Consider the following 12,884-nt stretch of genomic DNA (forward strand, 5'->3'; position numbering starts at 1 on the left):
CTCAGTGAGGACCAACGTGTCAATCTGCAAAGGATCTGTGGATCCAAACCCTAATTTAAAAAAGTACTCCCAATCACACACTCTCTTACACCCCCACACAACCACTCATACACCTAGTCACACATCCATACATACACTTACACACTCACTATAGACATACACAGGCACTAACACACCTAAGCATGGGCGTAAAATCCGCTCCGCTCGCGGATTTTTCGGATTTTCGGCAAATCCGCAATCCGCGAACGCTCGCGAATTTGTCGAAAATCCGTGAATCCGCTCGCGGCGGATTTTTTGCTTGGTTGCGGCGCGCGGCGTGGTGCACGGCGTTCACTTTCCGTCATTTTAGCGTTTGCCGAGTTGTTTTTCTTTGCGAGTGACGCGCCATTTTAGATCTTGCTGCGTGTTCCCGCGGGAGTTTGTCGCCCGCGAATACGTACTCGCGGCTTGCCACCTTGCACAGCACACCTCGCGAGAGTTCGCAATTGCGAACATGTAGTTGCGGCGGAAAGGAACAATCTCGCACTTGCGAAATAGAGATTTTGCAATTTCGCACAAGAAAATCACCAGCAAACAGGATAAACCTTCAGAAAATTATGATTTTTATCAGAATCACTCCTCAGGTTGACATTTGCATGGCCTTTTTTTTTTGCAAGGAGTCCATTTTGGGGGGGGGGGGGAGGAAGGAAGTGCCCCACAGTCTCCAACTTCCTGTTCCTGTCCAGCAGGCTCCTCCCAGTGCTTTGTCCATCTCCTGGTCACTTTCATTTGGATCTGGAGCTGGAAGGATTACTTTTTGTGGGTGCTGCTGGATATTTGGATTTGAGGCCTTTTTGACTGTCTTTGGATCACTTTTGGATTAGAAATCAACTTTCACAAGTAAGTTTGTTTGGGGCATTACAGTTGCTGCAAGTACAATTTTGGAACTTTTTCAGAAAATTAAATAAATTATATTGTGGGTAGCCACAGTATCCAGTAGGACCAGGGTTGGTTATGGGTGCATGATACAACTGTTTTGTTGAATTTAAACACCATTGAGGCCATGGATGGGCTGGGATTGTGCAGATTTTATTGTTTTTTGTCGTTTTTTTGGGCCTGCTGGTGTGGCCCTTTGCCCAGGGGTGGTGAGTGTTGCATGGGCCTAGTCTTTCTGTGGGGTGTCTTCTTGAATTTAAACATAATTGAGGCCATGGATGGGCTGGGATTGTGCTTATTTTATTGTTTTTTGTCGTTTTTGGGGGGCTGCTGGTGTGGCCTTTTGCTTGCCCAGGGGTGGTGGTGGTGCATGGACTGAGTGTGCCTGTGGTGTTGTCTCACTCTCTTTGATGTAAACATCATGGATGGCATTGGATTGTGGTGATTTCTGGCTGTTTTTCTGTTTTTTGGGGGTGTACTGTTGATGTGGTCTGGCCATGTGGGTGGTGGTGGTGGCCATCTTGAGTGCTGGCTGGTACAGGCAACATGTGCTTGGGGTGTAAGGGGGCCATTTTGAGGAGAGGCAGTGTCTGAGGCCTGCACTTATTTTGCCTACTTTTCATCCCTTATGCCCAGGGGTAGTGAGTGTTGCATGGGCCTAGTGTTTCTGAGGGGTGTCTTCTTGAATTTAAACACCATTGAGGCCATGGATGGGCTGGGATTGTGCAGATTTTATTGTTTTTTGTCGTTTTTTTGGGCCTGCTGGTGTGGCCCTTTGCCCAGGGGTGGTGAGTGTTGCATGGGCCTAGTCTTTCTGTGGGGTGTCTTCTTGAATTTAAACACCATTGAGGCCATGGATGGGCTGGGATTGTGCAGATTTTATTGTTTTTTGTCGTTTTTTTGGGCCTGCTGGTGTGGCCCTTTGCCCAGGGGTGGTGAGTGTTGCATGGGCCTAGTCTTTCTGTGGGGTGTCTTCTTGAATTTAAACATAATTGAGGCCATGGATGGGCTGGGATTGTGCTTATTTTATTGTTTTTTGTCGTTTTTGGGGGGCTGCTGGTGTGGCCTTTTGCTTGCCCAGGGGTGGTGGTGGTGCATGGACTGAGTGTGCCTGTGGTGTTGTCTCACTCTCTTTGATGTAAACATCATGGATGGCATTGGATTGTGGTGATTTCTGGCTGTTTTTCTGTTTTTTGGGGGTGTACTGTTGATGTGGACTGGCCATGTGGGTGGTGGTGGTGGCCATCTTGAGTGCTGGCTGGTACAGGCAACATGTGCTTGGGGTGTAAGGGGGCCATTTTGAGGAGAGGCAGTGTCTGAGGCCTGCACTTATTTTGCCTACTTTTCATCCCTTATGCCCAGGGGTAGTGAGTGTTGCATGGGCCTAGTGTTTCTGAGGGGTGTCTTCTTGAATTTAAACACCATTGAGGCCATGGATGGGCTGGGATTGTGCAGATTTTATTGTTTTTTGTCGTTTTTTTGGGCCTGCTGGTGTGGCCCTTTGCCCAGGGGTGGTGAGTGTTGCATGGGCCTAGTCTTTCTGTGGGGTGTCTTCTTGAATTTAAACACCATTGAGGCCATGGATGGGCTGGGATTGTGCAGATTTTATTGTTTTTTGTCGTTTTTTTGGGCCTGCTGGTGTGGCCCTTTGCCCAGGGGTGGTGAGTGTTGCATGGGCCTAGTCTTTCTGTGGGGTGTCTTCTTGAATTTAAACACCATTGAGGCCATGGATGGGCTGGGATTGTGCAGATTTTATTGTTTTTTGTCGTTTTTTTGGGCCTGCTGGTGTGGCCCTTTGCCCAGGGGTGGTGAGTGTTGCATGGGCCTAGTCTTTCTGTGGGGTGTCTTCTTGAATTTAAACACCATTGAGGCCATGGATGGGCTGGGATTGTGCAGATTTTATTGTTTTTTGTCGTTTTTTTGGGCCTGCTGGTGTGGCCCTTTGCCCAGGGGTGGTGAGTGTTGCATGGGCCTAGTCTTTCTGTGGGGTGTCTTCTTGAATTTAAACACCATTGAGGCCATGGATGGGCTGGGATTGTGCAGATTTTATTGTTTTTTGTAGTTTTTTTGGGCCTGCTGGTGTGGCCCTTTGCCCAGGGGTGGTGAGTGTTGCATGGGCCTAGTCTTTCTGTGGGGTGTCTTCTTGAATTTAAACACCATTGAGGCCATGGATGGGCTGGGATTGTGCAGATTTTATTGTTTTTTGTCGTTTTTTTGGGCCTGCTGGTGTGGCCCTTTGCCCAGGGGTGGTGAGTGTTGCATGGGCCTAGTCTTTCTGTGGGGTGTCTTCTTGAATTTAAACACCATTGAGGCCATGGATGGGCTGGGATTGTGCAGATTTTATTGTTTTTTGTCGTTTTTTTGGGCCTGCTGGTGTGGCCCTTTGCCCAGGGGTGGTGAGTGTTGCATGGGCCTAGTCTTTCTGTGGGGTGTCTTCTTGAATTTAAACATAATTGAGGCCATGGATGGGCTGGGATTGTGCTTATTTTATTGTTTTTTGTCGTTTTTGGGGGGCTGCTGGTGTGGCCTTTTGCTTGCCCAGGGGTGGTGGTGGTGCATGGACTGAGTGTGCCTGTGGTGTTGTCTCACTCTTTTTGATGTAAACATCATGGATGGCATTGGATTGTGGTGATTTCTGGCAGTTTTTCTGTTTTTTGGGGGTGTACTGTTGATGTGGACTGGCCATGTGGGTGGTGGTGGTGGCCATCTTGAGTGCTGGCTGGTACAGGCAACATGTGCTTGGGGTGTAAGGGGGCCATTTTGAGGAGAGGCAGTGTCTGAGGCCTGCACTTATTTTGCCTACTTTTCATCCCTTATGCCCAGGGGTAGTGAGTGTTGCATGGGCCTAGTGTTTCTGAGGGGTGTCTTCTTGAATTTAAACACCATTGAGGTCATGGATGGACTGGGAATGTGCAGATTTTATTGGTTTTTGTCGTTTTTTTGGGCCTGCTGGTGTGGCCCTTTGCCCAGGGGTGGTGAGTGTTGCATGGGCCTAGTCTTTCTGTGGGGTGTCTTCTTGAATTTAAACACCATTGAGGCCATGGATGGGCTGGGATTGTGCAGATTTTATTGTTTTTTGTCGTTTTTTTGGGCCTGCTGGTGTGGCCCTTTGCCCAGGGGTGGTGAGTGTTGCATGGGCCTAGTCTTTCTGTGGGGTGTCTTCTTGAATTTAAACATAATTGAGGCCATGGATGGGCTGGGATTGTGCTTATTTTATTGTTTTTTGTCGTTTTTGGGGGGCTGCTGGTGTGGCCTTTTGCTTGCCCAGGGGTGGTGGTGGTGCATGGACTGAGTGTGCCTGTGGTGTTGTCTCACTCTCTTTGATGTAAACATCATGGATGGCATTGGATTGTGGTGATTTCTGGCTGTTTTTCTGTTTTTTGGGGGTGTACTGTTGATGTGGACTGGCCATGTGGGTGGTGGTGGTGGCCATCTTGAGTGCTGGCTGGTACAGGCAGCAACATGTGCTTGGGGTGTAAGGGGGCCATTTTGAGGAGAGGCAGTGTCTGAGGCCTGCACTTATTTTGCCTACTTTTCATCCCTTATGCCCAGGGGTAGTGAGTGTTGCATACTTGCATGTCCCTAGTCTTTCTGTGGGGTGTCTTCAATGTAAACATCATGGATGGCATGGGATTGTGCTCATTTTTCTGTGTTTTGTCGATTTTTTGGGGTGTATAACTGAACTGATGTTCCTCTGTCTTCCATTGCTTTTAGGTGCACAAGAAGACTCAATAGAACCACCAGTGCCAGTAAGAAGTCCTGCAGCGGTGTGTGCAGCATAACGTCACGCGACGTCACGTCTGGACACAGAACCCTCTGCAACTCGTGCAACTGCTGCCTGCTGACCTGCTCTGAAGAAGATGGCCCCAAAAAAAGTAACCCGTAGCTCCTCTAGCAAGAAAGGTGCCAGTAAGGAGCAGAAGAAGCAAGTTACCAAGGACACTGGTGTGCCGCCCGCCCCTTTTTTTGTGAGTAAAAAAAAAAGTATGCCTGCAGCAGCTGCAGCGGGATCTGCTGGGGACCAAGCTGGCAGCAGCACCCCCGCTCCATTGGGCTCAGTGCCACCACCACCACCACGCCAACTTAAGTCCAAGCCCTTGAGTGCTGCAGAGGCAGCCAGTATACTTCTTCAATCACCATCGACCAGTGATGTTGGCTCATCGCAAGAAAGCAGCAGCAATGTCCCTCAATCAACACAGGTTGTTGTAGCTCATCTGACGAGTGTTGAACAACCACAGCGGCAACAACAATCACATGTGCAAGTACAAGCCCAAGTACATGTGGAAGGAGAGGCAGCGCAAGGAGATGCGCATGCAGAGGTGCATGGAGGGTCACAACAAGTGCCCACAATAGTTGTTCCTCCCGAAGTAGGGGCACATCAGGAAATCGACAATCAAGGCGAGGTATCATTTGAGGAAGCCACTCCTCCTGATGATCCTTCATTGTCTTCCACAACCCTAGCAAGGAAGAGATCAAGGGTGGTGTCTACATCCTCTTCAAGCACACCTCCTTCTGATGATACGGATCAAACTTGGGAACCAGCACCACAGCCGTCTGAGAGTGAGGCACACCATGATCCAACAAAGGTACTTAAGCGTAAAAGGAAGCTCGTCCAAAGTCTCAGACTTATGGAGTGTGATGAGGCTCAACAAGAAGTGGCGGATACTGCTGCTGATGAAGACTCTGCCAACGACGACCCAGTCATCATAAAGGTCACTGCAGCCCCAGCGGGCATGCAGCAAACAGACATTTTGACCCTAGCCCGAAGAGCTGCTGCGCGTGATGATGATGATGATGATGTTGTCGATGAGGAGGCAGTGGAAACACCACAATCATTGGAGTTAAGTAGTACACCAACTCGTCCCGCTTCCATATTTCTTTCTGGCAAGAAGAGACCTGCGTCAACCTCGACCTTAATTAGTGGCGGTGAAAGTGGAAAACGTACAAAAGTTGGCCAATCCAGATCCTCCACTTCATCTGGCATTAGCTTCATGACCACCACCACCACCAGTATCGCCGCCTCCTCCAGGTCCCACAGACACTTCAAGTCCCCAGTTTGGGACTTCTTTACTGTTTGTCCCAAAAATCCAAGGTTTGCCATTTGTACCCTTTGTAAGCTTGCAGTTAGTCGTGGTAAGCCAGGTAGCAACTATGGTACCGGCGGCCAGAGTGGTCATCTTGACAGAAAGCACGGTGTCCAATGGTTTGCGCACCTAGCTGCGATCAAGAAAGGCCAAAATCAAGGAAACGTTGATGTTTCATCTGATGTTGACGAGCAGGAAGAAGACGTGTCAAACACTTCCCTTACACCCAGTACCCCTCTCAGCAGCACACCCAATGTGAGGCACACTAAGAGTGTTGGAGCGAGTGAGACACCAACGCACAAAAGTTCACCAGCGAGCAAAATTGGGTCAACGAAGTCATTATCAGCCCGTAAATGCTTGGTCCAGGCCAACATTAGAACAATGCTTACTTCAGACGTGCCATATGAACGCAACCACCCACTGACGCGTCTGTATAACACTAAGCTGGCTAAAATGCTAGCTGTGGACCTTCTACCTTTTTCTTTTGTAGAAGCGGTAGGTTTTCTTGAATTAGTTGCAACGCTCTGCCCTAAATGGAAGGTTCCGAGCCGGTTCTATTTTGCCAGAGTTGCGGTTCCAGCACTACATGAAGATGTGCTGCAGGCGATTGGGGCAGCTTTGCAGAAGAGTGCTGTTCACACAATACATCTGACAACAGACATGTGGACCAGTGGCCCAGGCGATGATTACATGTGCATCACTGCACACTGGGTCTCTTTTTCAGGTGTTATAGCAAAGCTAAACGCAGGTGTTGACCCGGACCAAGTTTTCAAAGCTGCTCGGAAACATGCAACACTAGCCATGTTTGCCTTGGAGAAAAGTCACACAGCAGAAAACCTTTTGGAAGAGTTTGACAAAAAGGTGTTGTCAATGCTATCCCCCCTAAAACGCAAGATTGGTTATGTTTCCACGGATAATGGCGCCAATGTAGTTAAGGCCATGTCACAGGGTCACCATGTTAGAGTGCCGTGTTTGGCGCACTGTATCAACCTGGTAGTTCAAAAATTCTTGAGTGATAAAGAGAGTCCAGCGTTCGAGGTAATGGCCACCTGCCGCAAAATGTGCAACCATTTCAGCCATTCTTTTAAGGCCCGGAAGCATCTGCGGAGACTGCTACTTCAACGTGGAATGCCAGTGAAAGCACTCATCCAGGAGGTGGCAACACGTTGGAACTCAACCTTCTACATGCTTGAGCGTCTGCATGAGCAGTATACGGTACTCGATCACTATTTCTTGACAGAGGCTACATCTCAGAAGGAGGACCTGCGGATGAGTAAGGCGCAATGGGCCATAGTTAAAAGCCTGACAGACATGCTTCGTCCTTTTGAGTTCTTCACGCGTGCAGTCAGCCAGGAGGACTGTAATTTGGGAAAAGCTATCCCATTGTTGTGCATACTGGAGCACCAACTGATGGCGGTTTCTTCTGAGTTTGAAAAAGATGAAAAAAAAAAAAACCATTTCATTTTGTCTGAGAAATTATTACATCGCCTACGTGGTGATGAACGTCTTAAAAACATCAACTCAGATCAGCATTACATTTGTGCTACTATTCTGGATCCACGCTACAAAAAGGCGCTGGCAGACAACGCATTCTTTCCTTTCGCTGATGCAGATGTTCAAAAGTACAAACATTGGTTAGCCTGGTCAGCCAAGAGGTTTGAAAAAGAACGGCAGGTTATTGAAGGAGAAGCCAGTACATCAGCATCAGCATCAGCAGGCCATCCGCAGTCACAAGAATCCACTTCTGCACCTGTGGCTGGGGCACAAGTGACCTCTCAGCCGTTAAAGACACCGGCAACTGGATCATCTGCACCACACACAATGACAACACTAACAGTGGCTGGGGAGGAGGATTGGCTAAGTTTGATGGGGTATGGTTCTCTAAAAAATGTCACAGGCACAGCAAAAAGTAAGCAAAGTGGAGGAACAGTTGATGACCTTGAGTCGATGGTGCAGGACTATCTGAATGACTCAACAGTGGTCTTTCTTAATGAGGAGCCATTGCAGTATTGGCATGGCAAAAAACAATTGTGGCCACAGCTCTACAACCTGGCTATAAACTATTTGTCTTGCCCACTCGCAAGTGTGTCTTCTGAACGTGTTTTCAGTGCTGCTGGTGGCATTGTAACTGCCAAACGGAGCCGCCTATCGCCCAAAAATGTGGAGCGGCTGACAATGATCAAGATGAATCAGCACCTCATACCACCAGATTACAAAGTGCGAGAAAGCACGCCACATGAAGACGATGAGGACAGCAACGTAGATGAGGGGATTTTTTCTCTGTTCGGTGCCACTGACCTCATCCAGCCTGAATTCGCAGAGTATGATGACGAAATCTTGTTCTTATTCCCTGACACCGAGCCCTGAAAATGAGACAATCAATCAAGAACTTTCTTTTTCGTCCTTATTCACTTTTATTCCTGTGTGCTTTGTGTCTCTCTTTCTTTGTTTTGCACAGTTAATTTAATTCAAACTTTAATCACCTAATCCCAAAAAGAAGACCATCATCAGAACTGTCTTCACTTGTTTGCTTATTGATTTGAAGGTGCCGCAGTCTACATTCCTCAGGTTCACAAGTTCTGAAGAACATGCTCCTCTATCCTCCTCCTCCAGACTGCGATTTCCCTCCAAGCAGAGTGCTGGATTACGCACAATGAAGAAAGACTCAGCACTTGTGGGGGTGTTGTACTTCTTTGCGGGTGAGTTGACGGTTTTGGGCCCATTGCTGTGAAGCTCTAATAATGGACAAAAGTGTTTTGGACCAAATATGAGGTGAAAATTTCTTGCCGTTTTTGCTGACTTGCTTGCCTTTGAGGTGCTCTTTGGCGGGGTTCCGGGGGTTTGTGTGTAATTTTTGGTGTCTGTCGAAGCACTGCTGCGACAGTCTAATCTTGATTGCATTTGCTTTTCAGGAAATCCGTGGTGGAAAACAGGAGTTATGATGATTGATGATGACCTAGCTGCACAGCGCGTTACTTTGGACCGAAGGCCGAGAGATATTGTAAGTATGAGATTTAGCTTTTTCGCTGTTTGGGGGTGTTGTCGGGTGTTTTTTTGCGGGTGGGTTGGCGCCGGCGGGTCTTGCCTGGGGCATTCCTGGGAAGGTCTAATACCGGATACAAGTGTTTTGGACAAAATCCATAAGGAACAGCCTTTTTTTTGCCATTTCTTCAGACATCTTGCTCAATGTAGCGTTTTGGGGGGCTTCCTGCTGTTCGTGGGTGGGTTGCGGCCGGGGTCTCTGTCGAAGCACTGCTGCGACAGTCTAATCTTGATTGCATTTGCTTTTCAGGAAATCCGTGGTGGAAAACAGGAGTTATGATGATTGATGATGATGACGACCTAGCTGCACAGCGCCGCGTTTGGACCGAAGGCCGAGAGACATTGTAAGTATGAGATTTAGCTTTTTCGCTGTTTGGTGGTGTTGTGTCGCGTGTTTTTTTGCGGGTGGGTTGGCGCCGGCGGGTCTTGCCTGGGGCATTCCTGGGAAGGTCTAATACCGGATACAAGTGTTTTGGACAAAATCCATAAGGAACAGCCTTTTTTTTGCCATTTCTTCAGACATCTTGCTCAATGTAGCGTTTTGGGGGGCTTCCTGCTGTTCGTGGGTGGGTTGCGGCCGGGGTCTCTGTCGAAGCACTGCTGCGACAGTCTAATCTTGATTGCATTTGCTTTTCAGGAAATCCGTGGTGGAAAACAGGAGTTATGATGATTGATGATGATGATGACGACCTAGCTGCACAGCGCCGCGTTTGGACCGAAGGCCGAGAGACATTGTAAGTATGAGATTTAGCTTTTTCGCTGTTTGGTGGTGTTGTGTCGGGTGTTTTTTTGCGGGTGGGTTGGCGGGTCTTGCCTGGGGCATTCCTGGGAAGGTCTAATACCGGCTAGAAGTTAGTTGGACAAAATCCATAAGGAAACACCAGTTTTGGCACTTTGTAAGTTAGGGTTCGTTAGGGTTAGCCCTAGCAGCAGGATTGCATGTGTTTAGGGGGGTTCTATTGCAACGCGGTTCTGTTGTTGTAGAGCACTGTTGGAGCGATGCTGGCTATGGATACTTTTGCTTGCAGGCAAGTGGTTTGAATACAATCCACGGTCTGTATTTGGGTCTACTGTTACTTTCAAAGTACGTTTTGTAACCATTTTTCTGCTAGGCATCATCAAAGTGTGACTTTTTGAACCACACAGCGTACATACCTTTTATTTATTTATCAGTGGTATTGTAATAGCACTTCCTGTTTTCCGTTCAATAATTACAGGCCGGGTTTCAGTCAACATCCGCCAGGCAGGCAGTGGACAGGGTGTCTCTTCTGTCAGTGGTCACCACCACATTGATGGACGAAGCGTCAGCTGGAATGGAGGAGTGCCGCCAATAAGAGGAATTGTTTGCTGCATGCAACTTACTTACCAATTTCAACAGGACAACTCCAACAACATACGCAATACAGATACAGTATCCATTGTTGTCTTTTATTCTATGAGTGTGACTGCATGTGCTTACCTTTACTTTGTAACCAAAGATTGTCTGTAAACTCTGTATCTTCAATTATTGTTTGTCCATGCTCTGCTTTTTTTTCTTCTCTCAACAAAACCTACCCAAAAAGAAACCCCCATTCCCATCCATTTTACAAACCCTAACCCTCTTCCCCCGGGCTGTGTTGTTTTGCTTGATGTCTGACTAAAATGACATCAATAATTCCACACACTTGCTGGGGAGGATAAGGTGATAGCAGCAACAGGCTGGTGAAGGAATACGAGGATATCTTCTAGACTTACTCAGCTTCAGTACTATATCTTCTAGTAGTAGTAGCCAATGTCAAATAAATTCAACGCAAGTACTAGTTATACTTGCAATACTTTACCATTTGTTAGGCTACATTATGGCACTGTTCTAGTGTACTGTCACCTGCTATTTTCTCGATCGTACCGTAACCGTTGTAATGCTACAGTAAGGAGTACAAACAAGGTTTCGTTTTCTTTTTTCCCATAGGCATGCAACTGCCACTGTGTCACACCACTAGTAACACCGCAATGAGGAAATGTCACCCGCCCAGGAATGACAACGTTAATCCCCATTTCACCTGGAGCCAGCCCTGGGCCTAGCCCTAATTTCTAACACAAATTACAGGTAAGATAAGCGTTTGGTGGGAGGTAGTATAATGGAGTATTATTTCGGAGTAGACAAGAGTTTGACGGTTGTACTACTAAAGTCCTACGACTGTTCAGGAAAACAAAGTTACTGTTACACCCCCGCCCCCCACCCACCAGACTGAAAAGCAGTAAAAAACAGGTATGGTCAGATAAAGTAGTTGAAAAATATATTTATTTATCCCTAACAAAATAATCTCCCTCACCCACCCTAACCCCAACGATTGTCTCTGAAACGTCCCAAAACGATCCCAACTCCCAAATCCCACCCCCCAAAAGTCTATAAAAAAAGGGCAAGGGACACTCCACTACTGGAGGGTGCTGGTGCTGGTGCATGATGCGGCATGGGCATCATACTCCTTGCGGAGGGTGGCAAGCTCGGAGCGGAGGCCCTTAACCAAGGTCTTATACCTCAGGACCTCCTGCTCCAGGTTGGACATGCGGACTCGTAGGCGGTGTTGGCGTTCCTTGCAGCTCCTGTGGGGGGCAGCTGGTGTTTCGGGTGCTTGGCGGTGGCGGTCGGCTTTCTTAGCCCGGCTCGGTCCCGCTGGTTTAGTCACGGAGGAGGATGCAGTCGAAGATGTTGCCCCGCTCGACTGCGTGTCCTCCTCCTCCTCCAGGGCCACCAGCCGCCGATACTCGGCGACTGTGGCCTCCAGCCTCCGTTGCCGGGCCAATCTAGCCTGCTCCCTCCTTGTTGTTGATTTGGAAGAAGGAGCAACTATATGAAGAAAGAAAGACATAGTCTGTAACCAATGCTCCTTATTAATAACACAAAGTGATTGAGCCGAAAGTTGGGTCACAGAGTACAAGTAGCAAATTGAAAGCACAGTACATAACTATTGAGGACAGTATCTATGTAACCCTCCCACTTCTGCATCCTTGCTCTAACAGTAGTGGTAGTTTAATGAACTAATTCTACGACCACTATGGACTTCCATTACAGTCGACTATGACAGTACACCAGTCTTATTCTTCTTCTTCTCTCTTGTTTAGGGAAATGGGTACGTTATCTTATGCAAGCCGGCAGAATGACATGGACACAGCACAGTGAAGTTGCACCCGAGAAAAAAAGTTGCACACCATGATGATGGAGACAGACTTGCGTTACTGTACCGGTCCAGTACATGCAGGTGGTGAAGCTATTACTTTTCTATTACGGGTGGCACTGAGAATACTCTGTTACAAGGGCTACTGCTTAATTAATTTACCTTTCACCCTACAGTGCAAATGAGTACTAGAAAAGGAAACTGAAGAAGCTAACTAATTTGATTATCTATCACTTCACATGGGACGTATTTAATGACAGATGAGATGACTTTAGGTGCTTTGCTTAATATTGAGTGAACACAGTGATACACCCACACATGAATGACGTACTACAAGTAAACTAAAGTTATTAAGAGAGGTACGGAGTGTCCACCGTAATAACCAGATATATGCTGTGAATGCAAACGCAATACAAAGTACTGCTACTATTCATGGTAGTATTGGACACATTTACAATTTCTTTTCCTTGCCTTCCCTGCACTGGGACGGACGTGCGGGTGCGGTGGTACATGCTCTTCAAGGTAACACTTACTTCACCTGGCGACCATCTACTCTCTCTAGATACACATTTGCTATGTAAGAGTCAGAGAATACCATGCTCCAGGCATCCATTCATTCAAAGTATACGCACACATACAGTTTCTGTTTCACCCACCCAGGCTGCTGTCCTTCCACCCATCCTTGCTT

Source organism: Lissotriton helveticus, chromosome 7 (assembly GCF_964261635.1).
Source record: "Lissotriton helveticus chromosome 7, aLisHel1.1, whole genome shotgun sequence".
In the NCBI taxonomy this organism is placed as follows: Eukaryota; Metazoa; Chordata; class Amphibia; order Caudata; family Salamandridae; genus Lissotriton; species Lissotriton helveticus.